The following is a 20,382-nucleotide window of genomic DNA, read 5'->3' as shown; positions in this document are numbered from 1 at the left end:
ATACCTTTCTGTTTCTAATTTGAGCTGGCACCAAGCACACTACTTTAACTGTAAGAAATAATGAGAAAAGAAAGGCTCACTTAACATATAGATGATACAGTTCTACCAAGTAAAGACCAAAATGACATAAGAGTGCAGCCACTGTGTATTGTACCAATCTTGAATTTTCAATACCCTAGAAAGAAATGTGGCATAAGACAGCCAATGGTAATGAAAACTGCAAAGAACTAGGGTGGCTGGCAGCTCCTTACCTACATAGTAAGCAGCAATTTAGTTTCAGCAAAACTTCATCTATTATATTAAATTGTTGTTAATTTGCATTTCATTAGTTTTGCAGGGTTGTTTTGTACTTAACTTTCAAATTTGTTTTATAGCTAAATGACAAATATAAGCATAAAGAATTTATACCTAACTTTATGTTTTTTGTATTTAAGTAAAATTATAATAATGTACGTCAACACTGAGAGAGCATAGCTATTTTTTTCAGTTAAAAGGAGGTCTATAAATTACCAAAGTTTGAAAAGTAGTGCTTAAAAACAATAATCTCTTATGTCAGGTAAGCATTCCTCTTGTGATCTTATTCACATTACTAATTTGCTAAGAATCTGTTAAAGGAGTATAATAACTATCGTCAACAAAGCTCTTGTGAAAATGAATTAAGATAAAATATATAAAGCGCCTAACTCGAAGGCTGATTCATAGTAAGCACTTAATAAATATTAGTTCTTTTCTCCTTTTATTAAATTTCTATATCCAGCAGAGGCCAGGAAGGGGTATGATCCCTTTTATCCCCTCCACACATATCCACACCCCATCTTGACATACCAATTGGGCACTTGGGAAGCTATTTCTATGGGAACACTGTTACCTATGCTTAGGTTAGACTTCAGTTATCACGGATGATTTAACTGAAAGTTTTAGCTGCCTTGTAAACCTATTTAAGACTTATTGCTTCTACAGGGAAAACATACTCCAAGTTCTGAGCAAGTGACTTGCAAGGAAACTTCAGCATTCCATCTTGGACTTGTGTTTTGCATCAGTTTCAAGAGATGCTGTCAGATTCTACCAGGAAGGAGTTGCTGAGCAATAAGGTAATGTGATACTATTGTGCTTTAAGAATTCAGGTGGAAATGGAAAGAATATATTGACAGGAGGCAAGGTGAAAGGTAATGTAGTTGTTTCAACTAGTATAATACTAGTCCAGAGAAGGCCCCAAACTAATATAGTGGCAGTGGGAATTAATAAGCAGGGGCTGATGTGAGAGGCTAAATTGATAATTTTTATCAACCAGTGGGATAATAAGAGTGACTAAAGATGACCCTGAGGTCTGTCTACATCAAAACCCAGGATCAGTTTCCCAGAGATATACTGAAATGTGGGCAATCAAGCTAGCACCAACTGCACTACTTTAACTGTAGAAAATCATGAGACAGATGATGTCCGAATGGAAATAACAAACATATTCTAAAACAAAGTGTGTGATTTAAAATTCTTCCCATTGAGAAATATCCAGATCTTTAATAACTATTTACTTATGTAAACCCGACTCTAAACCTTGACTGCAAGTGGTTTAGTGAGAGCAATAAAGAAGATGCAGGATGCTGAGGTGGATGGGGGAGAAAATGAAAAAGGCAAAGTGACAATTCTTTAGTTAGCTTTATTTTATTACAGAATAAAGTTAGAAAAATGAGACTTGGGTTTAGTAACTGAAGTCATGAGGCCAGTGATGGACCATGAAGGATGGGAACTGTGACCAGGGCATTCAAGAACTCCAGATGTGCATGAGCACATGACAATAGGTTTCCACAGGACTGTTCTCAAAAAAACAGCAGAAGCTCAGACTCTGGGGAGTTACTGGATATTAACATATAAGGAGACCACAGTCTGACAGAGGAAAAACTAAACTATCCCCCAATAAAACTATGCTGGGTCTTAATTCTCCTCATCAGTGAGATATCTACCTGTGGTTTTTATCACTGGACTACTAAAGTGAGCCCAAACACCTCCCAATGGAAAGTGAGAGGTGGAATGCCAGCCATTCTGGAAGAGGTGCTGGGCCCCTGGCCCTTGTGGGTGCCAAAGCACTAGGAGTATTTCCATTCCTATCGTAAAAACTCACCAATTAGGAGAACCCTCAGAGGCACAAATGAACAACACTCAAGGCCATTGCTAATAAGATATGTAAAAACAGACAACTTACTCAAACTCCCTAGGCCGAATGGTCCTTATCTTTTTTTTTAAATGAAAAGAAATTCTTTATATTATACATGTAATCAGAAAATAAAAATATGCAAAAAGCAAATGAAGAAACCCCCAAATCTGACTATATACTCTTCTGTGTCTTTTTTCTGTACACAGATCAAGGTGTATACGCACAGACACACAGATATATTTGACAGAATGAACATGCTGTTGGGTAGCAACAGTACCTTTAAAGTCTTTCCCCAAATTTCCAATCTATTCAAAACATTATATACATGCAAATTTGGGTTAAAATACCATTTTGAATTATTCAAACAAATTTAACAAGAGACAAATGAAGTTGGAGTCAGAGATCTTTAATAACCTGAAGCAAAAATAATTCTCACATATAATAAGAAACACCTCTTCTCTATGGATACAGTTATCTGGCAAGATTACCTATTCAGGATACAGCTGAAAACTAGACAAAGTAGGAAAGCACCTTTTATAGTTTCATTTATGACTCATTTTACATACAAATTTAATTTGATCAGCTTAAATTAGTTTTATTGATCTTGTTTGTACAGAAATAAAGGTGAATGCTGTACTTATAATTTAATGAATTATAGCTGTCTCTCTCAGGCTGCCTTATTTGTATATCCCCATCCACTTTACTATGAACCAAATGAGACTTTAATGTTAATTTGTTTGAGTGGAGATACGTGTCCACCGCTCTTTTAAAAAAGGTACCCAAATGTCCTTTCCGCAATTACCCTTTTAAAAAGACTGTCGGCCAGGCGTGGTGGCTCACTTGAGGTCAGGAGTTCGAGACCAGCCTGGCCAACATGGCGAAACCCCGTCTCTACTAAAAATACAAAAATTAGCTGTGCCTAGTGGTGTGTGCTTGTAATCCCAGCTACTGGGGAAGCTGAGGTGGGAGAATTGCTCGAACCTGGAAGTCAGAGGTTGCACTGAGCAGAGATTGCACCACTGCACTCCAGCCTGGGTGACAGAGTGACACTCTATCTCAAAATAAAATAAAATAAAATAAAATAACTCTCTAGCCATCTCTTCTGTGATCTTGTCTATTCCCAAATATTTAAGGGTGGAATAACTTTCCAGAGTTTGCCATATAACATATACTTTATAACCTATATTCCAGAATTATACCTCTTGCTTCTGTCATCTGAAGCTCCAGACTTCGGCTACCTACTAGACCTTTCCAAACACAACTAATTACATCTTTCCACCAAAACACAGTATGCTCAACCTTTTTCTAGGTACTGTAACAGTAAATGGTATCAAAACATTGGCAGACATTCAGACTGGGTCAACTCTAGACTCCTCCTGGTCCTTCTCATGCTATATCCAATCAATTGTCAGGTTTTGTCTTTCCTAATCTGTCCTCTCCCTTTGACCCATCTAGCTATAACTTGAGTCCTGGATTTTCATTGCTCTTTGTCTGAAATACTGAGATAGTATATTTTGTGTCCCCATTCCTCTAAAATACAGCTCCTTACTACTTTAACTCTTCATAAAGCCATTAATTGTTCTCAGTTGTGTATATTACACATTTAAACTCCTTAGAATAAAATTTAATGCTCTTTGTGATCTGCTACTGACTTATCATTTTTTAAAGCAGCCATTATCTCCTCCATGTCCACTCATATAACAATTGTTAAAAATCCTATAGCTCTTTTGATCCTCCAGTCAAATTTTAATTCCCCTGTGAAGTCTCGCATCCTCCTCTTAGAATTAACTGCTCCCTTCCCCAAATTCCCATCATATGGCTTTTGCATACCTTACTCCACTCCCCGACCCCCACTAGTCTCAGCTCCTTGAGTGCAGGAGATATATCTTATTCAGTCTTGGCACTGTATGTTTCTTGAACAGATGAATAAATGATGCTCTGCTATCTGGTTTCATAGACCAAAATAACTTAGAAGGAGACAGCAGCATTCAGATAGAAGTGGCAAGTGACAACTGACTATCTGACAGCAAAGGGGGAGAAAGAAAAATACAAGAACCAAACTTAAGAACTGAAAAAGCTTTTCCAGGTGGGCAAATAGCCCTATATCCCTTAAGGGCATCATCATATTTTAGAATAGCACTGTAATTGATGTTGACACCAATTATAGCAAGATAGCAAGAAAATATTAAATTATGTTCGGTGTTCTGTGTTTAAGAAGGGAAGAAAACAACTAAAATGTGAAATGTATTTTGGAAAGATTTTCATACAGCTTATTTTATTTACTATAAGTTTATTTAATTACAAAATAATTACTCTTTATAGAAAACTATACAAATAAAGACAGAGAAAAAAAGCACCCTAAATCTTAGTATGCATTTTAAAAACAATTTAGGTCACATAAGCACCAAATGATTATTCAAACTAAAAATATTTTAATGCTTAAAGAGCTCAAACCCACAGTTACCCAGAAACTTTGGCCAACTAGAATTCATTCTTTCAAAGGAACATAGAGAGCTAAAATTTTACTGTATCATTAAAGTTATCAACCCAACTCTCCTGTCTTAACTAGTGACTGGAAAATGATGAGGTGGGGAGAAGATGAGGAAGTGGGGAACAATAACAAAAGATAAAAAATAGAAGGTGAGAGAAAAAGAAAGGAACCCAAAATAAATAAAAGGTAGGAGGACAATCAAGACAAGTGAGAGGAAGAATAGAAAAACAGAGAGAAAGCATAATATCTGAGCAGACACATTCAGAAAAAGGACAGCTCTTCTTTCATTTTCCCCTCTCTTGACTTCTTTTGTTCTAATTGACTTCAGGCTGATGTGTGTAACCTGAGATGCATGCTGAATTCCAATGAAGTCCTCCTACATGTATACTTTATACCAAAACAATTCAGTTAAAAGGATTTTAATTGGTGTGCACCATTCCTTGCAATTTCAACATTTTAAAAATGAATAGTCTCGCTAAGTACCAGATGGTGACATGTACTAATTAATCAGGCCTATTCAATGAATGAGCATATTAAAATGAATGCACCTATTAGACATGTGTTGCCGACGCTCCATCTTGAGGAAGCCTCCCCTCAAATGAGTGCCCACGGAAGGTGCAGATTTACTGTGCAATACTCACAAGTGTCTTCTGCAATTATTTGCAGTAGCAATGCCATCACTCTTGTGTCTCCCTCCAGATCACTCAATATTTCATGCTAAGCAGCTGGTGAGCCTTGCTATCCCTGTATAATCTGTTTAACCTTCGTAAGCAAGAGCCAGCTAAATATTGGGTCTATCGTGTTTCTACTAAAGAGAAGATCTTACAAACTCATCAAGGTCATTTGTTAAATGGACAATGGGTGAAGGACAGATCAAATGAGGCTCTTGATCCAACTCCCTTCCTCCTCAATTTGTCTGTCAGTCAGTGAAAGCCTGAGCACTGCTAGCTGAAGGAATAAAATAGTGCAAATGGCAATCCTGCATGACAGGCTGCCATGCTCTGATTTTCCTCAAATGTTGTTAGCATTGGAGAGAAAGGTATATAATAACCTATTGGTAGGTCTCAAAATCCTACTAGGTACTCTTTTTTGAATGTGACAGAAATCTTAGAAGTCATTAGTTTTCTTAGCTCCTCAAACTCATCACTCTTCTATTTTATACTATCTTGGATCAACATAACTTCAAATGTATTCTAATAGTAGGAAATTCCCCAAATCTCTCTAAATTTACTGAGAAACACTGGTTTCTTATTTGTTGAAGGCACAGAAAACTGAGCAGCTGATTAGGTAGGGAGACAGCAAGGCATACATAAAACATGGGCTTTGGAGAAAAAAGGGGTGTTGTGAGACATGCATGTTAACTGGTACACAGCAAGCACTAACAAATGTTAGTGTTTTCCCCCAGATAATAGCAAATGGTAGGAAAAATAATCAACTTGGAGGGAAACATTACTGAATAATAGCCTAAATATGATTACTTTTAGAGAAACTGAGAGGTTATAATAGAAAATGTGATTTTTTGGTATACTTTAAAAATTAAAGACAATATACTTTAACCTTCTAAGACAACTTAATTAATTAATTAACTGATTTACAGACAGGGTCTCACTCTGTCACTCAGGCTGGAGTGCAATGGTGTGATCATGGCTCACTTGCAGCCTCGACCTCCCCAGGGTCAGGTGATCCTCTCACCTCAGCCTCCTGAGTAGCTGGGACTATAGGTGTCTGCCACCATGCCTGGCTAATTTTTTTTTTTTTTGTACAGACGGGGTTTTGTCACATTTCCCAGGCTGGTCTCAAACTCCTGGGCTCAAGTGATCCACCTGCCTTGGCCTCCCATAGTGCTGGGATTACAGGCATGAGCCACCATGCCCAGACTAAAACAGCTTGGAAGACAGAATTTTGAGACATTTGTGCTTGTTTCTGATGCATGGCAATAGATATTGCTTAAAACTAGAATATCACCCAAAAGAATGCTTAGGGAAGTGTAGCCAATGACAAAAACAACAAAATTTGTAGTTACCAGAAAAGCCTCCTTCATGACAAAGGCCATTTTATTACTTCCCTTGGGATCTTTCCTAAAAACAAGAGGTGAAATTTATATATTATCCAAACAGAATTTAATCAATTTGGACATAATTGAAAGTCCAAAATAGCAAGAACATATTCATCAAGAGGTTTCTATGCAATGATTAAATAATCTTTTGAAAGTTTCTGTTACTTTGGTCTAATAATTTTTGGTAGATTTCTGTTATTTTTAAATTTTTGGTTCTACCTTTACCTTTTTTCTACCTTAAATAATATTTTGATACAGTATCTAGCATAGAAGTAGGTTTTTATAAGAGTCTTGTGTTCTGAGATAAGACAAAACCCAGGAAAACAAGACATCAAAACCAAGTGTAATTCCTAGCCCAAATATTTAAAAGAAACCATGTTAGAGAACTAAGAACTCTGACAAACTGAAAGGAAAGCAATGATTTATAATAACCTAAGTAGACTAAGACAATTTTCAGACTACAGTTGACCCTTGAACAACATGGGTTTGAACTGCGCAGTTCAATTTACATATGGATTTTTTCAATAAATATATTGGAAAATTTTATGGTGATTTGTGACAATTTGATAAAACTCACAGACAAACCATGTAACCTAGAAACATTAAAAAAATTATGAAAAAGGTACGTCACGAATACATAAAATATATGGATAGTATATTTATCATTTACTATCATAGAGTATATACAAATCTATTATAAAAAGTCAAAATTTATCAAAACTTAAATATGAGAGAAATGTAAACAAATGTAAAGATGTAGTATTAAATAACTGCATAGGTATATCAATAACCACATATTATAATACATACTATACTACTGTAATAATTTTGTAGCCACCTTCTGTTGCTACTGAGGTATGCTCAAATATTGTATCTGCTTAAAAGGCCATGTGATGCTAATCATCTCCACATGAACAGTTCATCTCTCCAATAAATTGTGTATTATAGTAAAAAGTGATTTCTTGAGGTTCTTGTGTATTTATCACATCATGCTTATTTTTAGTGCAATGCTGTAAACCTTAAATAACACCACAGGACCCATATGAAATGCCACCAGTGATGCTGGAGGTGCTCCCAAGAAGCAGAGAAAAGTCATTACACTTTAAGAAAAAGCTGAATTGCTTGCTATGTACTGTAGTTTGAGGTCTGTAGCTTTAACTGAGCACCATTGCAAGATAAATGAATCTAGCCTAAGGACTAGTATAAAAAAAAAGAAAATGAAGTTCATGAGCCATCAATGCAGCAATGCTAGCAGGCATGAAAATCTTGCACTTTTTGAGAAATACCTTTTTGTATCATATTGAAAACAGCATTTATATGGGTGCAAGATTGCTATAAGAAAGGTATACTTATATAGACTGTAATATTATTCAAGAAAAAGTGAGGTCATTATATGACAACTTAAAGCAAAGGAAAGGTGATGGAGCTAGAGAATTTAATGTCAGCAAAGGATGGTTTGATAATTCTAGAAAAAGATTTGGCTTAAAAAATGTCAAGATAACAGGAGAAGCAGCTTCTGCCAACCAAGAGGCAGCAGATAAATTCCTAGATGCTATTAAGAAAATCACTGAGGAAGGATATCTGCCTGAGCAGGCTTTTAGTGCAAATGAAAGTGCCCTATTTTGGGTGCGGGGGGGGAAGCCACAAAGAACATTTATTTCATCTATTTGTATGGAAGAGAAGTAAGCACCAGGATTTAAGGCAGGAAGGGATAGGCTAACTCGACCGTTTTGCACAAATGTGGTCAGATTTATGATTGGGACTATCCCTATCTATAAAGCTAGTAATCCCCAAGTCTTGAAGAGAAATGATAAGCCCCAGCTGCCACTCTTGTTTATACAGCAAGAAGGTCTGAATGAGAACCCTTTTTCTGGATTGGTTCCATCAATGCTTTGTTCCTGAAGTCAGAAAGTACTTTGCCAGTAAGAGACTGCCTTTTAAAGTTCATTTGGTATTAGGCAATGTCCCTGGCCACCCAGAATACCATGAGTTCAACACTGTAGATATCGAAGTGGTCTACTCACCATCAAACACAATGTCTCTAATTCAGCCTCTAGATCAGGGGGCCATAGGACCTTTAAGGCTTATCATACAAAGTTCCATGTGGAAAGGACTGCCAACATTGTGAAAGAGAGCTCTGATAGAGAGAACACCATGAAAGTCTGGAAGGATTAAACTGTTGAAGATGACATTGTTGTTACAGAAAAAGTTGGGAAAGCCATCAAGCCCAAAACAATAAATTCCTCTGGAAAAGTCTGTGTCCACATGTTGTACATGACTTCACAGGATTTATGACAGAGTTAATTGAAGAAATCATGAAAGAGACTGCGGATATGGCAAAAATGGTGTAAGGTGTGTGTGTGTAAAAGGTGTCGAGATATGGCTCTTGGAGACACTGAAGAGCTAATATACCTCACATCAGAAGAATTTACGGAAGATGACTTGATGGAGATGACTACTTCCAAACCAGCACCAGACAATGAAGATGAAGATGTAGAAGAAGCAGTGCCAGAAAACAGATTGAGGTTAGACAATCCGGTAGAAGAATTCTGACGATTCAAGACTGCTTTTGACTTCTTTTACAACATGGACCCTTCTCTATGATACAGGCACTAAACTAAAGCAAACAATGGAAGAAAGATTGGTACTGTATAGAAACATTTTTAGAGAAATAAAATAGCAAAAAAATTCAGACAAATTACAATATATTTCCATAAAGTTACATCAAGTGGGCCTATCTTTCCTGCCTGTTTCCACCTGCTCAGCCTCTTCTGCCTCTGCCACCCTTGAGATAGCAAAACCAACTCTTCTTCTTCTTCCTCCTCCTCGGACTACTCAACAGGAAGACAAATAAGATGAAGGCCTTTATGATGATCCACTTTCACTTAATAGTAAATATATTCTCTTCCTTATGATTTTTTAATAGCATTTTTTCTCCAGCTTACTTTATTGTAAGAATATAGTATATCATACATATAGAATACAAAATAAGTGTCAATCAACTGTTTATGTTATTGATAAGGCTTATGGTCAACAGTGGTCAGGTTTTTGGGGAGTCAAAAGTTATATGCAGGTTTTTGACTGTGTGGGGGATCAGCATCCCAACCCCTACATTGTTCAAGGGTCAACTGTATATTCTAAAATTCACTACTCAATGTATGGTCTGTAGCCCTGGACCTACTGAATCATAATCTACATTTTTACAAGATGCCCAGGTACTTTATAAACATATTAAAGTTTAAGAAGCACTCTACTGAAAACCAGCAAGTTTTATCAAACTGTGAATACAGCATAGTAGATTCACATTTTACAATTTAAAAGTCCCCTCAATTTGAAAACCATATTCAATATCTAAAAGACTTTTGTTTATTTATTTTGAAAATCTACTCATTTCAGAACTACTGACAACAAAATTAGAGGAGGAGATAAACTGAATAAAGGGCATATTCAATAGAAACTTTAATGTTAGCAGGTGATTGTTTCATGTTTGAAAGATCTTCCATTAGGGTCAAATGTGCTTCATGTCATTCTGCTTGGTAGTGAGATGGTTAAATTTCTTCTTTCTTTCTATATTTTTCCTTCTAACTAATTTTAGATAGTTACTACATATAGACTCATACTTTACCATAACTTATCTCTGGAGTAAAATATATTATTTAAAAAATTTCTTCATATACTTATACTGTGATGTGAGCTCTTTATCAACTATGTAGATGCTACCAAATGTTTTAGCATTTCTCCTCAGATTTACATGTCATACACTAAATGCATCAAGTTGAGTTCAAGCAACTCAAGATTACTGTTATTGATTTCAGGGAACAGATTAGTAAAAAGGGGTCTTACCACTCAATGTCTTTCCAACTTTAAGACATATATCAACCCTTGGTTTTATTGTATAAATTGATAAGTCTTTGTGTCTTTTTTTTTTTTTTTTTTTTTTTGAGACGGAGTCTCACTCTGTCGCCCAGGCTGGAGTGCAGTGTCGAAATCTCAGCTCACTGCAAGCTCCGCCTCCCGGGTTCACGCCATTCTCCTGCCTCAGCCTCCCAAGTAGCTGGGACTACAGGCACCCGCCACCACACGTGGCTATTTTTTTTGTATTTTTAGTAGAGATGGGGTTTCACCGTGTTAGCCAGCATGGTCTCGATCTCCTGACCTCGTGATCCTCCCACCTCGGCCTCCCAAAGTACTGGGATTACAGGCATGAGCCACTGTGCCTGGCCCAAGCCTTTGTGTCTTAATGCCACTGTTTTCCTATTTCCAAACATCACAGGCCAAAGTGGCTAATCAAGGAACTAAAGAAGATTTACCTCATAAAGAAATGATCATTTCTGCCTCCCTTTGATTAGTCAAAGGCTCTTTCTAGTGTTGATATGCTGGATATACTGCTTGAAGTTCTAGCATATTCCAAATATTGCTTTTTCATCATTTTGGTATATCATATGGGAAAAGCTAATTCAGAGTCTGTTTTTATGTTAATATATTCGTGGCCACATTCCAAGGAATGCCAGGCACCTTGGAATACAGCCTGTCACTTAGCCACGGGCATAAATGACTAACTCAGCATTGTATCTTAAAGACAGAAGCAGAAGTAGAATCTCCAGCCCTAACTGTGTTAGATGTCATACTTAGATCACACTGGCTCCCTTTGTGCATCTGATTCATCTGCTTTTTGTCAAACTTGGTATTCATTTTAGACTCCAATATTGTTCCAAATCAGGCTAAGCTTTAATATTAATGCAGTCTTCTAGTTAAAGCTGCCTGTAATCTAAGACTGGGTGTTGTGCTCTTTTTGATGCAGGTTTCACATTTAGCTATTTAAAACCTCTATGTTCAAGAAGCATCATGTTTTCTGCCTGGATTTGTGGGGTGTTGCTCAATTGCGCACCTTGCAATTTAGCACTAGATTATTTCTCAGATCCTTGAACAACATGGGTTAGGAGTGCCGACCCCTCACGTGATAAAAAATCTGCATATAACTTTTGACTACCACAGAACCTAACTACTAACAGCCTGCTGCTGACCAGAAGCCTTACTCATAACATAAACAGTTGATTGACACATATTTTGTACATTGTATGTACTATATACAGTATTTTTACAAAAAAGAAAACTAGAGAAAGGAAAATGTTATTAAGAAAATCATCTTTGGGGCTGGGTGCGGTGGCTCACGCCTGTAATCCCAGCACTTTGGGAGGCCGAGGTGGGCGGATCACAAGGTCAGGGGATAGAGACATCTTGGTTAACACGGTGAAACCCCGTCTCTACTAAAGAAATACAAAAAAATAGCTGGGCGTGGTGGTAGGCACCTGTAGTCCCAGCTCGGGAGGCTGAGGCAGGAGAATCACTTGAACCTGGGAGGCAGAGGTTGCAGTGAGCTGGAGGTTGCAGTGAGCTGAGATTGTGCCACTGCACTCCAGCCTAGGTGACAGAGCGAGACTCCATCTCAAAAAAAAAGAAAAAAGAAAATCATCTTTGGGAGGCCAAGGTGGGCAGACTGCTTGAGCTCAGGAGTTCAAGAGCAGCCTGGGCAACACGGCAAAACACTGTCTCTACCAAAAATACAAAAATTACCTGGGTGTGGTGGTGCGCACCTGTTATCCCAGGTACTTGGTAGGCTGAGGTGGGAGGATGGCTTAAGCCCAAGAGGCAGAGGTTGCAGTGAGCTATGATCATACCACCACTGCACTCCAGCCTGGGCGACAGCCAGACCCTGTCTCAGAAAAAAAAAAAAAAAAAGAAAACCATAAAAGAAAATGTATTTATGCATTAAGTGAAAGTGGATCATTGTAAGGGTCTTCATCCTCATTGTCTTAATGTTGAGTAGGCTGAGGAGGAGGAAGAAGAGTAGGGGTTGGTTTTGGTGTCTGAAGAGTGGCACAGGCAGAAGAGGAGGTGGAAGGGGAGGTAAGAGAGACAGGCACTCACAGCATAACTTTTATTGAAAAAAATCTGCATGTTAAGTGGACCCACGCAGTTCAAACCGGTATTGTTCAATAGTCAATAAAACACAGAGACAATAAAAATCTGGGAAACTAGCTGTAAAAATTTAAAAATAATTTATATTACTGTTTGAACAGGTAGGCGAAGCAGAATACAATGATGAAATTTTATTCTTGTGTTTTAAAATCAAGAGCACAACTCGAAGAATAAACACAATTTTGATGAAGAGCAAAATTGGAGAACTGACATTACCCAACTTCAAGACATACTATAAAGCTACAGTATTCAAGGCAGTGTGATACTGGCAAAAGAACAGACAAATAGATCAATGGGACAGAACAGATAGCCCAGAAACAGATCCATACAAATACAGTCAATTGATCTCTCACAAAGGAAATTCAGTGGAGAAAGCATAGCCTTTTTCACAAATGGTGCTGAAACAACTGGACATCCAAATAAAAAAAAAATCTCAATACAGATACTATATCCTTCACAGAAATTAACTCCCAAGGAATCAATGGCCTCAATGTAAAACATAAAACAATAAAACTCCTAAATGATAACATAGGAGAAAATCTAGATGATGTTGAGTTTAGTGATGACTTTTTAGATTTGACACCAAGGGCATGATCCTTGACAGAAAGCACTGGTAAGCTGAACTTCATTAAAATTAAAAACGTCTACTCTGCAAAAGATACTGTGAAGAAAATGAGAACACAAGCCACACAGTGATACGAAATATTTGCAACACATATCTGCAAAGGGACTATTATTCAAAATACAAAAAGAACTCTTAATTCTCAACAATAAGAAAATGAACAACAAATTTAAAAAATGTGCAAAAGACCTGAAGAAACAGATAAAGACAATATACAGACAGTAAATAAAAAGATGCACTACATATGTTATTAGGGAATTGCAAATTAAAACAGTAAGGTACCACTACACACCTATTAGAATGTATAAAATCTACAATAGTGACAAAACCAAATGATAGCAAGGATGTGGAGCAACAGAAACTTATCCATTGCTATTGGGAATGCAAAATGGTACAAACCCTTTGGAAGACAGTATGGCAGTTTCTTGAAAAACCAAACATAACTCTTACCATACAATCCAGCAATCATACTTCTTGGCATTTACCCAAAAGAGCTGAAAACTTATGTCCAAACAAAACCTGCATGTGAGTGTTTATAGGAGCAGCTTGGGTGGTGAGAGGAGCAGCAGTGTCCAGGCAGCCCAGCTTCACAAAGGCTCTCATTGCGCCGCAGCCTGCAGGCACCAGGTCATACCCTCCCCACTGCCAAGATGCCCAAGAGGAAAGTCAGCTCAGCCAAATAGGCACTGAAACAAGAGCCCAAGGAGATTGGCCTGGTGGTCAGCTAAATCTGCTCCTGCAAAAGTGGAAAGGAAGCTAATCCCAGCACTTTGGGAGGCCGAGGCAGGTGAATCACGAGGTCAGGAGTTTGAGACCAGCCTGGCAACACGGTGAATCCCCGTCTCTTCTAAAAATACAAAATATTAGCTTGGAGTAGTGGCGGGCACCTGTAATCCCAGCTACTCAGGAGGCTGAGGCAGGAGAATTGCTTGAACCCGGGAGGCAGAGGTTGCAGTAAGCTGAGATTGTGCCACTGCACTCCAGCCCCGGCAACGGAGTGAGACTCTGTCTAAAAAAAAAAGGGCAGCAGGAAAGGACAAATCTTCAGACTAAAAAGTTCAAAAAAAGGGAAAAGGGGAACAAAGGGAAGACAGTCCAAAGTGGCTAATCAAGAAACTAAAGAAGATTTACGTGCAGAAAATGGAAAGACTAAAACCGAGGTGTGTCCAGCCTTTGATGAAGCCAGAGAGAAAGGAGCCAAGTCTGATTAATATAACATGTCTTATCAGTGGTCACTATTTCTCTTCTTGTACAATCCAGAGGAATATTTTTATCAACTATTTTGTAAGTGCAAGTTTTTTTAGTAGCTCTAGACACATTTTCAAGAAGCATGGAATCCCATGTCATCCCATTTTTTTTTTTAAAAGATCAAATGCCTTTTTTTTTTTTTTTTAAAGAAGATAAATAATTTGCTGGTTAGTTTTTGGTACAACAGAAGATTGTGTGGGATACTGAGTTATGGGAGGCTCTGACTGTCTTGGGTTTCGGCTTAACATTCCATAGATGAAGGGTCAGTTTTAGGATATAGTTACATCCTATAATACAAAGCATACTAACTGGCAATATGGAGCCACAGTCCTGCATTTAATCTCTTGAATATTTTAAATTACTTCTATTCCCATATTGTTTTATAGCAGAATGGATTCCTAAAGAAAAATACTCCTTGCTCATGGCTCTCCTTATCAGAATTGTGTGCACTCTGTAACATCTTTGGTTGTGGCAGTCCTGTTTCCCCTAATAACTGTTAATGTGCTGTGAAAGACAAAAACTTTGAGTATGTAGTGTATATGCTATTAAATTGTGAATTGGTAGGACGTATGTAACAGCTTATGAACACGTGAAGATGCTTGATAGCCAGTACTTGATAGCCATGTAAGGAAACTCTGCCTCCAAATTTTAAGCTGGAAAGTCACTGGAATACTTTAAAAAAGAACTGCAACACATAAGCTTTTTAGATTCTTGGTACGTATGTTAAGAATTGTGTACAAATTGAGATATCTGTGGACTGATCCTCAACACAACCAACAAAATCTCAATTATGAAAGAAAAAATGCTTACAGTAGTTTTATTCATAATTGCTAAAACTTGAAGCAAGGAGAGTGAATGGATAAACTGTGGTATACCCATACAACAAATACTATCTAATGACAAAAATGAGTTACCAAGCCAAGAAAAGACAAAGACATAGAAGAACCTTAGATGCACATTATTAAGTGAAAGAGGCCAATCAATCTGAAAAGGCTAGATATTGTATGATTCTAAATATATGACATTCTGGAAAAATGCAAAACCGAATGTTGAGATAGTAAATAGATCAGTGGTTGCCAGGAATAAGGGGGAATGGAGGAATGAATAGGTGGAGCAGAGGGGAATTTTAGGGCAGTGAAACTATTCTATACGATACTATAATGGTGGATACATTACACAGTTGTCATTATACATTTGTCAAACCTCATAGAATGTACAACAAAAAGAGAAAATCCTAATGTAAACTATGGACTTTGGTTGATAAAGGGGTTCTAACAAGAAAACCATGTTTTACATTTCCAGTTAGGCTTCCAATTTTTCTTTCAAGACTCTCACAGTGCTCCTGCTCAGCTCCAGGCTCATACAGGTCTAGGAACAGGTTGGGCTAAAAACGGATCCGTGCTACTCTGAAATAAGGGACAAGGCTCTGAGTGTGGCTTTTCCCCAAGACTTTCAACAGAGCTGGTGAGAAAATCCAACATTAAGCAAACTGTGCTTTGCATCTGCCCGTCAACTTAAATCTGTTGCTTTTATCTTTACAGCTACTATATACTGTGCTTCAAATACTACTATATATGACACATCTTTAATTCAATACAATAATCTTGAGGGGCAGTAACTATCATCATTTTAGTACATTTTAATAAAATGGTAGATTGAAGATATTCAATTCCTTGCCTAATGCTATACCACTTTTAAGTAGTATGCTGGGATTTGAACCCAGGCCTGACTCATTACAAAGTCCCACTCAACTCTATGCAATCATGCTGTTTCTATAATCTTTGGTAACCACATATCTTCTCTCGTTTCTGATCTCAGGACATCCCATTCCTCTCTGTACTTGACCACTCCCTTGTCTAGAGTCACTAGTATCTTTGGGAAAACGATACCGTCACTCTCAGTATTGTTTCCACAGGACTTATATCAGTGAGGCCAGCAACTTCCTCTTAGGGTGAATATGATATTCATCTTTTCCTCTACTTTCTTAATTACAATGCTTACATTAACTAGAAGAACTATGAATTCTAGGCAATGTTGTATAGGGAAAAAACACCGTTCTTCCTGCCAAAGTAAAAAATCTAGGAAAATGACACAAAAAAACCAATCTTCTATTTAGAATAAAACAATATAAAATGATGGGTTATAAAACAGCTAAAGCCTAATGTGTGAAATGTGTGAAAATACCTGGTTTTGGTAAGACAGAAATATGTAACTGTAGAGAACTAACTCACTGGTGAAAAACTGAAAGACTGGCCTAAGAAAAATTGGAAGTCATGACCAATTATTAAATAATAATATTTGTCTTTACTGCCTCCATTACTGCTTTGTATAGCAGCAATAAAACATAGATGTTATCTAAAGGGTTTCTTTCCATTGTACTAATTTTTGAAGGACTATCTCCAGTCTGTTCTTAACTATTTTTGGAAATTAGGAAAGATTTGTCTACAGACTAGCAAGTAAACTGACAGTATAGATTCAACTACTTACTGGCATAATGGAAAGCCAGGAAATGAGTGTTGAAAAAAGTTCTATACAAAGAAAAGTGAAACTAGATCTAAAAAAGTCTAGTCTAAGATAACCCTTTTATGTCTCTTTTTTAATATAAAAGAAAAAAATTGTTTGTGACATATAAGAGAGGATACAGAAAGTCCAAGATTTCCATATATGTACCTTCAGCTATTGAGTCTAAACACTAGCAAACAGAGATTTTCAAAGTAACCCGAATGAAGTCAAGACACTGCATCCATTTTATCCTGGGCTTATTTCTTTATCCTTCAGGAAAAGATGTCTTTTATACCAGAAACTATCAAACAAGCTAACAGATGGCAAGGGCACTGAATCAAGTCTAATTTGGGTTGAATTCAAATTTGATTATCTAGAGACATGAAAGCAATATACCTATATTAGCATCAGATGCCTAATGCTGATAAAAATGTTATGGAAGTACGATACAGCAGAGAGCTTTCTGGACTTAAAAGATCCCTTTGGGCTAACTAGTTAGAAAACTCTGACAAAGTCACAAATTCCTTCTGCCTCAGGATCCTTTACCTGCACAATGGGATGATAATAACTGGTCTTCCTTTCTGTGAGATGCTGAGAGGATACAATGGAATATTTTTTAAATTTTTTCTTCACTGGGTGTGGTAGGCAGAATAATGACCCCACAAAGACGTCCAAATCCCCAGAACTTGTGAAATTGTTAACTTATATGGATTCTCCCTTAGAGCCTTCTGAAGGAATGCAGCCCTGCCAAAACCTTGATTCTAGCCCAGTGAAACTTATTTTAGATTTCTGGCCTCCTGAACTCCAAGATAATGTATTGTTTTAAACAATTACATTTATGACAATTTGTTATAGCAGTAATAAGAAACTAACACATTGAGTTTGGTCTCAGCTCTGACACTTTCCCTTTCTATGTATCCCTGGGCCAGTTATTTTGTCTTTGAACTTTAGTTTCCCCATCTGTCAAATAAGAATTAACAATAGCAACTACCAGTTGTTACAGAGATCAAATAGAATAACTAAGTGCTATGGTATAAGTGATTAAAAATGGTAACTATCCTTATATTTATTTCTTATGTTATACTAAGGCAATATAATGCAATTATTTTTACACAACCTACATTCAACTTATAGTTCCCATATATACCAGAGATGTATATTAAAGCTTCTATCGCTAAAGTTATTGGTAATATATTGATGTACAAGTCATTAGTTTGTTCTTGCAGATCATAAAGTTGAAGTTCTTTTAGATCTCAAAGTTCCCAAAGGGAAGAAGCAATATATACATAATTCATTTGAGACCCAGGATTTTAAATCCAGTAAAAAGTCCATTTTAAATCCAGTAAAAAGTCAAGACTCTGCACTGATTTTGTCCTTAGATTACCTCCATATCCTTCAGGAAAAAGTGTCTTTTAAACCAGAAAACTTTTGATGACCAAAGATAAAATTTAAATAGGAATCTGAAGGAATAGGAAGAGAAATCATTGATTAAGAAAATAAATTCAGGCTGGGCGCAGTGGCTCACGCCTGTAATCCCAACACTTTGGGAGGCAGAGGTGGGCAGATCACCTGAGGTCAGGAGTTTGAGACCAGACTGGCCAACATGGTGAAACCCCATCTCTAGTAAAAATACAAAAATCAGCCAGGTGTGATGACAGGTACCTGTAATCCCAGCTACTCAGGAGGCGGAGGCAGGAGAATCGCTTAAACCTGGGAGGTGGAGGTTGCAGTGAACTGAGGTTGCACCAATGCATTCTGGCCTTGTGTGCTCAGGGCGACAGAGCAAGTCTCTGTCTCAAAAAACAAAAACAAAAACAAAAAAAAATTCACAAGTTTAATGATTTGGTTTTTTAGCAATATTCAGCTAGTTTATGTCAGGAATGATTATCTCCAGGGTTTTCTACTTCTAGATCTGTGCTATTTTATTACAGTAGTGATCAGCAAACTACGTCCCATGGGTAAAATCTGGTCTGCCATCTCTTTTTCGTAAATAAAGTTTTATTAAAACAGGCAAACACATCCATTCACATACTGCCTATACCTGCTTTTGTGCTACAAAGGCAAACTGAGTAGTTGCAACAGAGACTATGCCTTGTAAAACCTAAAGTACTTAAAATTGGTCCATACACAAGAAGTATACTGTCCCTAGTGTTACAGCATATTACTTCTCAAGGCATGTAAGCTTATTTTATCTTATAAGGTGTTTCAAAACAATAGATTTTTAAAATGAACTTTCAGCAAAGTATTAAGGTTACACAAATAAAGGAATACTGTGGCTTGATGTACCATATAGTATTAAATATGGATGAAATTCTGGGTAGTACAGGTTCTATGGCTCCACTAAGATACCATGGAGGTGAGTTCAATTCTGGCTAAATAATGTTGATTTATTAACAGCAAAATTATTCAGCATACAAATGCTGAGCAAAATAAAATAATGACTTGTGACTGCTATAATTATTATTCAATAAAAGTGACTGTAGGCTGGGCACAGCGGCTCACGCCTGTAATCCCAGCACTTTGGGAGGCCGAGGTGGGTGGATCATCTGAGGTCAGGAGTTTGAGACCAGCCTGGCCAACGTGGTGAAATCCTGTCTCTACTAAAAATACAAACATTAGCCAGGCATGGTGGCAGGCATCTGTAATCTCAGCTACTCGGGAGGCTGAGGCAGGAGAATCGCTTGAACCCGGGAGGCAGAGGTTGCAGTGAGCCGAGATTGTGCCATTGCACTCCAGCCTAGGAGAAAAGAGCGAAACTCCATCTCAAAAAAAAAAAAAAAAAAAAGACTGTAAAGATGTTTGATCATAATTTATATTCAAAATTGATCATAATTAAAAATGCAAAATATTGTTTCCTTCTCTGGTGTTTTCATAAAACATTTATTCATTATTATTTACTGAGTTCCTCATCTGATCCTTTTATAAGACTCACACATTATGTTTTCTTATGATCAAGTATGGGAAAGAACTAATAACTATTGGATATGAAGATGTTCTAGAAACTAAAATATATAATCACTGAATTTTCAAAATAAACTTATAAAGAAAGATTTTTCATTTCCATTTTATAGATGAAGAAACAGACTCAGGGAAAGTGAACATTCCCTCCAAGGTTAAGCTATTAAAGCCATTAGGGTGGCTGAGCTGGGAATTCAGCCCAGGTTTTTTATTGACCAAGGTTCTCTTTTTAGTACTTTTCCTAGTTCATAATATCTCAGATTCAATGACCTCTTTGGTATATTTGGTATAGAAAAGGTGGTCCAGTTAACTACCTGTTCAAGTTATTTGGATTTAAAGCTCCTTTCGAGAAAATAAAAAATTAGCCTTGCTTA

General features: G+C 37.1%; 1 protein-coding gene and 1 pseudogene across 27 annotated transcripts in view; one reads left to right on the top strand and one right to left on the bottom strand.

The window, feature by feature from the left end:
* Positions 1 to 20,382, bottom strand: part of PEAK1 (pseudopodium enriched atypical kinase 1) — a 293,590-nt gene that overhangs the window by 72,324 nt on the left and 200,884 nt on the right. The window contains exon 6 of one of the 27 annotated variants that reach the window (XM_063638668.1): positions 6,667 to 6,721. The exons of the other annotated variants lie outside the window; for them this stretch is intronic. The gene's annotated coding sequence lies outside the window, so the exon portion shown is untranslated. The remainder of the gene's footprint in view (positions 1 to 6,666; positions 6,722 to 20,382) is intronic. 27 annotated transcript variants of the gene reach the window in all.
* Positions 9,079 to 14,828, top strand: LOC129481542 (uncharacterized; annotated as a pseudogene).

This window comes from Symphalangus syndactylus, chromosome 5 (assembly GCF_028878055.3).
Source record: "Symphalangus syndactylus isolate Jambi chromosome 5, NHGRI_mSymSyn1-v2.1_pri, whole genome shotgun sequence".
Lineage (NCBI taxonomy): Eukaryota > Metazoa > Chordata > Mammalia > Primates > Hylobatidae > Symphalangus > Symphalangus syndactylus.
Note: the sequence above shows the minus strand (reverse complement) of the source record. Positions and strands in the feature narration are given on the sequence as shown.